Source organism: Apium graveolens, chromosome 11 (genome assembly GCF_009905375.1).
Source record: "Apium graveolens cultivar Ventura chromosome 11, ASM990537v1, whole genome shotgun sequence".
NCBI classification, from domain to species: Eukaryota; Viridiplantae; Streptophyta; class Magnoliopsida; order Apiales; family Apiaceae; genus Apium; species Apium graveolens.
The window spans coordinates 184668752-184678339 of NC_133657.1; positions in this window are offsets into that span (position 1 = coordinate 184668752).

Here is a 9588-nt window from a genome sequence, read left to right on the forward strand (position 1 = left end):
AAGATTAATTTATTGATTAATTGAATTAAATTGATTAATTAATTTAGAATTAATATTGAGGATTTACAAGATTTTAATTGGTTTAAAATGTGCTTAAATTCAAAACAAGATAATTCATTTGAACTAGTATGACAATCGGTATGGCAATTGATAGTCATACCGAAAGTCATGCCAATACATTTAATTGTCTTATTAGAATTTCTGTTTAGATTAAAATCTGTTATTATTTCAGCAAGACAATTTATTTGAACTAATATGACAATCGGTATGACAATCAATAGTCATACCGAAAGTCTTGCTAGTTCATTTTGATTGTCTTGCTAGTTGTAAATATTGTCATACCGAAAGTCTTGCTGGCCAAAGAGATTGTCATGCCAGTACATTTTTCAGTTAGGTGTTTGATAAAAGCAGCAGAAGACTTTTGTTGATCAATACTAACAGAATTCAATCAAACAGAACTCACAAGAGAAAAAGGAGCAGAAAACAAAAGCATAACATTTTATTTTTCATCTGCTTTTCTTCAAGATTAAATTTCTAGATTGTAAAGTTAAATCCAATCAACTAGAAATATTTATCTTGTTCTTGTGTATCAATCTAGCGGATTAAAATCCCTAGAACTTAATCTCAAATCGCATTTAGCATTTGATCTTTTAATTACCAAAATAGAAAAAGTTCATGTCGAATTTATTCTAGATTTGTAATAATTGATTTGAGATTAATCCCTTGTAACCGATACCGTAGTTGTAACACCTTTCAAGTTTAATAAAAGTTTTATTTAACTTGAATTTTGTTTCACAATTTTATTCCGCATTTTATTCGATTAAACGGTATTGTTTGCATTCAACCCCCCCTTCTACAAACAAATTGGGACCTAACAATTGGTATCAGAGCCTTCTGATTAACGTACAAATCTAGATCCTAGACTTTTGTGTTTCTTTCACTTCTTGAATTTTTTATTCACTCAAAAAATTCATAATGACTACATAAAAAGTTGGAACCGTTAAAATTCCACTTTTCGATAAAGAAAATTATGTTATGTGGAAGAAGAAGATGCTACTGTTTTTACAGGTTGCTAATCCCAAATATTTGCAAGTGTTGAAGAAGGGTCCAAAAATTCCTATGGTTATTGAACTAGAGATAATAGAAAATGATGTGGTGATCACCAAAGCGAGAACTTATGTGAAGGATCCTGAGGACTTCTCTCCTGCTGAAATAGAAGAAGCTTCCCTGGATGCTAGCCTTCAATTAATCTTAGTAGATTCCCTTAATCCCCTGATGAATAGACATGTGATGAATTGTAAAGATTCCAAACATATCTGGGAAACTATTGAGATTATTAATGATGGCACAGAGGAAGTTAGGGAGAACAAACTAGAAATCCTAACCTCTGAGTATGAATACTTTAAATCCAATCCAGGGGAAGGAATCACTGAAGTGTTTGAGAGGTACAATGCATTGATCAACAACCTGAACATTAATGGTAAATACTATTCCATCAGGGAGGTCAACAAAAAGTTCCTTTTAACACTGCCAACTCATCTCGAACATAGAATCACTACCATAAGAGAAGCAAGAGATCTGAGTGAGATTTCTTTGGAAAGGCTCTATGGTGTGTTAAAGACTTATGAGTTGGAGCAGATTCAGCAGAAGGAAGTTTACGGGAAAGGAAGAGTGGTCAGAACGTCTACTGCTCTAGTAGCTGATGAACAACAACAACAACCACAATATCAACAACAATCTCAATAGTCAGAAAGAATGGTACAGTCTTCCAAGGTTGAAGATAATGTGATAGTAGCAGAATTTGATTCTCCTACTACAAATCAATCAGGAGATGATTATTATTCCTTGGAAGAACTGGAGCAATTGGAGGATGAGTCAATGGCCCTGATTGTCAAGAGATTCTCAAATGTCAGATTCAAAAGGAATCCCAAGTTCAAGTACAAGTCCAACTACAACAGATTCCAGAAAGGTGGATCTTCATCCTCTAACACCAGCAGTGGTGGGTATAAAACAGGGATGGTTGATCGAAGCACCATTCGATGCTTCAACTGTAATGAGTTGGGACACTTTGCCACAGAATGCAGGAAGCCAAAACAAGCTAGGAAGAACTCTTACGATTCTAATCAGAAGAGTAAATCTGAAAGGGCTTACCTGGCAAAGGGAAGAAGCTGGGATGATACTGACAGTGAAGATGAAGAAGTTGGGAATCTTGCTCTCATGGCTAGTGATGCAAGCACCTCATCGTCAAGAAAAGAGGAAAAATTTACTGATGCTGAATTAGTTTATCATCTAGGAGGTTCCTTAGATTGTGCTCGTCGTGATAATGAATTGTTAAATCAACAAATCAAAGACCTTGAGAAAGAGGTCAATGAATTAAGACTTGTACACATTAATCAAGATAAATTAAAAGATCAAGTGTCTTTTCTAGAGAATAGAGTTGACTGTTATAGAAAACTTGAAACTATTCTTAAAGACAAGATCACTGGTCTTGAGGCTAAGGTTAAAGCTTACTTTAATTCTTGTTCGAAGTCCAAAGAGTTTTACAATAAGCAAGCTGTTAATCAAACATCTGGTATAGGTTATGATTACAATGCTGCTATTGGAAAATTAGGCATAAACTCCCCTCCTCATGTCTGTGCTAAAGGCAGGGAAGTACCACATGTGCTTAAGGGTGTTGATGAACCCCTCTATAAAGAATCAATTGCTGAACCATTTGAAGAGACCTCTTTTATTATTCAAGAAGAAATCCGTGCTGAAGATAATGCTAATGGGAAAGCTGTCTCCAAGTCAAGTGTGTCAAAAGTTCCAGTCAAGGTTGTGAAAGCAACTGAAACTAACTCAGACACACATGAGTTGGATAACACAAATGCCATGTCTACCATGCATAAGTTGCCTATTGTTAATCCTTCTCATAAAGCATGTGGTGTTCCTGATTGTATGTCTTGTGCTTTTAATCTGATGTTTGCTTATTTTAATGGTAAGCATGTTTCTAATGATAAGACTACTCCTCGTCAGCATGTGAATAATAGAAAGCATGATAGGTCTAATACTGCTAGTCCTCCTAAAGCTAGAAAGGAGACATTTGTACCTAAGCATAAACAGAAATTTGTCAAGGCTGTTCACAAGGTCAAATGTTCAGTCATTGAGAACGTTGAGAATATTAAAATTAAGAATGTTGTTTTGCCTGATAAAGGCCAATTTTACAAGTATGCCGGACCCAGCCAAGCTTGGGTTCCGAAGAAGGTCTAATCCATTTGTATTGCAGGGCATTAAACAGGTACAACCGGTAGTGTGGATTCTTAACAGCGGATCGTCAAGACATATGACCGGAGATAGAGCCCTGCTATCAAATGTGGTTGAGAAAGCTGGCCCAGTGGTTACCTTTGGAGATAACAGCAAAGGTTTAACGGAGGGATATGGCTGTTTGCTAGCTGGAAATGTTATCATTGAAAATGTATATGTTGTGCAAGGACTTGAACACAATCTGCTTAGCATTAGTCAGTTCTGTGACAACGGCTACAATGTTCTATTCGACAAGCTGAAGTGTCAGATTCTGCACAAGAAAAGTAAAAAACCCTCCTTAATGGGAATCCGGAAAGGAAATCTGTTCGTAGCTGACATGAACTCTGGAAGCAATCTTGAAATCAATTGTTTCTATGCAAAGGCATCGTCAGATGAGAGTTGGCTATAGCACAAGAGACTTTCTCATCTCAATTTCAAAACAATGAATTCTCTTATCAAAAGAGAATTGGTAAGAGGTCTGCCTCAGCTGGAATTCTCTCCAGAAGGACTATGTGAGGCTTGCCAGAAAGGAAAGTCAAAGAAAGCAAGTCACAAAGGCACTGACACATCTTCAATAACTGGTGTTCTGCAATTATTGCACATGTATTTATTTGGTCCAGTTAATATCCTTTCAATGTCAAAGAAGTGTTACTGTCTTGTGATAGTTGATGACTATTCCAAGTATACCTGGGTTTTATTTCTTCACTCTAAGGATGAAACACCACAAGTTGTGATTGATCATATCAAGATGATTGAGTTAGATTCTAACATCCCTGTTAGAGCAATAAGGTCAGATAATGGGACAGAATTCAAGAATGCACTTCTCAATGGATTCTGTACAGACAAAGGGATTACCAGACAATTTTCAGCTCCTAGAACCCCTCAGCAAAATGGAGTGGTAGAAAGGAAGAATCGTATATTGATTGAAGCTGCAAGAACGATGTTAAGTGAATCAGGTCTTCCAATGTACTTTTGGGCTGAAGCTGTCAATACTGTATGTTATACTCAGAATCGAACTCTAATCAACAAAGACTTCATGAAAACTCCTTATGAGATTTTGAATGAACAGAAACCTTCTATCAAATACTTTCATGTATTTGGTGCCAGATGCTTCGTGCTCAAGGATGGAGATGATCGTCGTGGTAAGTTCGAGGCAAAGGCATATGAGGGTATTTTTGTTGGATATGGAAGAAGATCATATAGAGTGTATATCATTGATCAACACAAAGTAACTGAAAGTGTCAATGTTACATTTGATGACACTAAACTCCCTAGTATCCAAACTGAAGATCCTTCTGAGAAACTGAAGTTTGATGATACGTCAGATTCAGAATCAGAACATGGTCAAGAACCTGAGGTTGTTGCTGGTGAAGAACCTGTTAATCATGATGATACTCAAGGTAATAGTGATGGAAACTTTGGCAACAATGAAGATACCACTGCTACTGACGGAGAATCTTCAAGTCAACATGGCAACAACTCAGGGGGAGATACTGAAGGATCATCTAGTAGGACACAACATCACAATGAATTTCAAGGCGAATCATCAAGATCAAATCTTCCAAGACAGACTGTCTGGAATAAAGCTCACCCTTTTGAGTTGATTATTGGTGATCCAGATGTTGGAGTCAGAACTAGACGTGCTACTCAAAATGAGTGTCTGTTCTCAGAATTTCTTTCTGAGATGGAACCTAAGAAAATTGAAGAAGCACTGACTGATCCAGATTGGGTGATTGCTATGCAAGATGAACTCAATCAGTTTGAAAGTCAACAAGTCTGGAAACTGGTACCTAGGCCTGTACACAAGAAAGCTGTTGGTACTAGGTGGGTATTCAGGAATAAACTAGATGAAGATGGTGTGGTTACAAGAAACAAGGCAAAACTGGTAGCTAAAGGGTATTCTCAAGCTGAAGGCATTGATTATGATGAAACCTATGCTCCAGTGGCTAGACTTGAGGCCATCAGGATATTTCTGGCATTCACGGCATTTTCAAACTTTAAATTTATCAAATGGATGTCAAGAGTGCCTTTCTGAATGGGAAGCTGGATGAAGAGGTGTATGTAGAGCAACCTCCTGGCTTTGAAGATCCAGATCATTTGCATTTTGTCTACTTTCTTTTCAAGGCAATCTATGGTCTCAAACAGTCTCCAAGAAAATGGTATGACACTCTCTCTGAATTTCTTATTGAAAATAGCTTTGTTAGAGGTGTCATAGACAAAACTCTCTTTTCTAAAAAACATAAGAATAATACTATATTAGTCCAAGTCTATGTGGATGATATAATATTTGGGTCTACTAATGATAATCTCTGTAAGAGATTTGCTAAGTTAATGCACAGCAAGTTTGAAATGAGCATGATGGGAGAGCTGAAGTTCTTCCTTGGATTACAAGTAAATCAAAGGTTAGATGGAACATTTATTTGTCAATCCAAGTATCTCAAGGAACTCCTCAAAAAGTACAATCTAGAGGACTCTGCATCAGCAAGGACTCCATCAACTACAGCTGTCAAGCTTGGACCATGTGAAAACTCCATTAAGGTAGATGTCACAAGCTACAGAGGTATGATTGGCTCGTTACTCTATCTTACTGCAAGTAGACCAGATATTATGTATGCTACATGCTTATGTGTAAGGTTCCAAGCGGATCCTAGAGATATTCATCTCATTGCTGTTAAACGAATCTTAAGATATCTTAAGGGAACACCAAATCTAGGTATTTGGTACCCTAAAGAATCTGGTTTTAACCTTGTCGGATATACAGATTCAGATTATGCAGGAAGTGTTGTTGATAGGAAAAGCACCTCAGGGAGTTGTCAATTCCTAGGTAGCAGACTAGTCTCATGGTACAGCAAGAAACAACAAACAGTTTCCAACTCAACGACCGAGGCTGAATATATTGCTGCTGGAAGCTGCTGTGCTCAGATCTTGTGGATTAGGAACCAACTACGAGACTATGGCTCTGTATTGAACAAAATTCCTATTTTATGTGACAATACAAGTGCAATAGCCATCACCAACAACCCTGTGCACACTCGAGGACAAAGCACATTGACATCAGGTATCATTTTATTAGAGAGCACGTCATGAATGGTACTGTTGAACTATTTTTTGTTCCAACAGAAGAACAAATAGCAGATATTTTCACTAAACCACTTGACGAATCCACATTTACCAGATTAGTTGGTAAATTGGGCATGTTGAATAGTTTTAGTGATTAATTTAGTTAATATCTGGGATCTGTTCTTGAATGAATTTACAAATGAATTTTTCATAAATGAAAAATTCATTTACAAATTTATTTTATCATTTTATCATATTTCTTGCTTATTTCTATGTAATTTATATTATCTTATCTGTTTTTATTTTCCCTACTTGTTAATTTAAAATATCTCAGAATATTTTATTTTCTCTAAAAATATTTTTCTATGAATTTTATTTGCTAAAATTCAATAGAAATCTATTTTTAGAATAAAAATAATAAATTCTGATATATTGTCTTTGTTTCTGTAAATATTATAGGTCTGTATTTCAGTTTTACTATTTTGTAAATATTTTCTGATATTTTTACTAAGTTATATAAGTCTTTATTCCAGTACATATTTATATATGTGTGTTTCTGTGTTTAAAGCTGATATGATAATCGGCAAGACAATTGAAATTGTCTTGCTGAAAGTCATTTCAGTTTAAGTTTTGTTTATTATGTTATTCAGTACAGTTTTATACTGGCAAGACAATCGGTATGACTATCAATTGTCTTGCCAGTTATAAACCTTATATATAATTATTTTCCTTTTATTATTATACTGGTATGACAATCGGTATGACTATCAGATTGTCATACCAGTTATAATTTTAGTATTTATTCTTTTATTTGTTTTCTTTCTTTTTACCTGGTATGACAATCAGTATGACAATCCCGGATTGTCATACCAGTTATACTACTTAATCGTTTATGTGTGTTTTTATTTTCATTCAGTTTCTCTCTTTTCAAATTCCAACAGTTATCTTTTCTCTCTTCTCTCTCTTCGATCAAAATCAAACTAAACTGCCATTTGATTCTCCTTTGCTCGAGTTCTTACTCAGCATACCAATTCATCACTCTGTGATATATACATACAAGTATATATATATACAGAGGTGCTGTTGGATTTTTGTTAAAAAAAAAAAACAAAAACAAATCAAAATCAGTTTCTGTTTTTTATTTTATTTATTTATTTTGGTTATTTTTAAATTTTAATTTTAATTTCTGATTTGTGTCTTTTGGGTTTTTCAACTGTGTTTGTGAGTTAAGGATTTTAACGAGATACATTCCTGTCTAAATTTTTCGATTATAATTAATTTAATTCGAATTATTGAATTAATTTAATTAATTCGAATTTTCTTAATATTATTTTTAAAATTCTGAAAGTGTGTGTCTTATTATTATTTTAAATGGCTCTCAATTTCCAAATTGTCGCGCATAATCAGGTTGGTTATTTTAATCCGGAAAAATGTGATGTTGAAAAATTTAAGCCTTGGATTAGATTTTTAAATGACCATTCGATTGTTAGCTCTACTATAAAATCAAATGTGATTTTAAATGTCGATCTTCTTAGACTGATTTGCACAACCTCTACTGTGGCCGATGATTCAAAATCTTTTTCATTCACCGTCGCAAACACACAGTATGTAGTTGATGAAACAGTCGTCAATCGTGCGTTAAATTTTCCACTAGACAATTTCTGTAATTTACCCTCTGAAAATGATATCACAAATTTTTTCCATGCTATTCACTATCAGGGGGTGATCAATTTAACCAAACTTTCTAAATCCAATTTGGTGTCTGAATGGGATATTTTCTTCGATACACTTTCCAAAGTGTTTGCCAACTGCACAAAATCCAATTTTCATAACATCACTTCCACTCTGCAGTATATTGGTCTTGCGGTTGTTTTCAATCAAAGGATCAATTTTGGCAAACTACTTTTTCCCATTCTCTTGAGACGTCTAACTTCTGCTTTACGTGATCATTCTACAAATCGTAGGGTATCATGTTACTATGCTCGTTTTCTCATGCTTATAGCAGATCATCTTCTCACACCTGAACACAAAGCCCTTTTTGCTAACTCTGCAGTAACCGAACCCCCTCCAGTTAGCAAAAAGATTTACACTCTCCAAGACACAACCTTCAAATTCATGCAAGTTCCAGTACTTGTATCTGCTTTCATGGCCACTTATATTCCTTTGCCTATTTTCAATCTTCCCGGTCATGAACAGCAACCTCAACCTCCAGTGGTTCAAGCCACCCAGGCTCCTCCAACATCAGATGCTCTTCCATTACAGGTAGTAATTCCTCACTCTCACTCCCTTCCTACTTCTGTTGAAAGACCCCCAGTGGTTGATAGGGCTGACCATGAAGTTGTAGAACCACAGCTTCAATCCCAGGTCATAGAGCCAAACACAAAGTCACATTCTATCTCAACCTCTCCCCCACTGTCTAAAATGTTACCCAGAAGATTACTAGGAAGTAGTACATTGTTAAATTTGAGTGAACCCTCAGCTCTGCCTCCTCCTAAGAAAAGAAGAACATATTCTGAGGCATCTGAAAGCCCATCCTTGTCCTCCCAACAGGACATGGACTTTGAAATGGCCAATGAGCAGTTACTAGAGGCATTCTCTCAACAGGATGCATCTATTGAAATTCGCCATAGGGCCATGGCATCTTGTACTGAGTCAAGCACAATTCCATTACTCACAATGGAACCATACACTTCCCCAGATCATTCTCAGGACACAGAGCGAGGAGTGCACGTAAAGTCGGTTACAGTGCCTGCCATAGTTACGGCAGAAGAACAGTCACATGCTTCAGAGGGAAAATCTGACTCTCCGCCATCCTTAATAGAGTCATTTTCTCCCCTCCCAGATCAAACACCTCTGGCTCCCTCACGGGATTCTCCACTCGCAGATTTATCTGGAGAAAGTGGAGGGCAACTCGGTCAATCTATCCCTGAAGCAATTCAGACATCTATTTCACATGAAATGATAGGTTTGACTGAGGATCAGGACTCGCGAATTCCCATTGCACCACCACTGACCTCTCTTGAAGAGGCTAGGGTGATTTTTACTGTAGGTACAGAAGAACAGCAACAGGAAGACTCCTCACGAGCAATTATATTGAGAGAAACACAAGCACGTGAGGTGAGTGAACCAAACACGAGTGAAATTCAAGTGAGAGCACACACAGACACAGATACTCAAAACCTGTTAGCTCAAATTGCTGCTCTAAAAGAAGAACTTGCTAAAAGCCAAGCTGAAGCTCAAGCATTC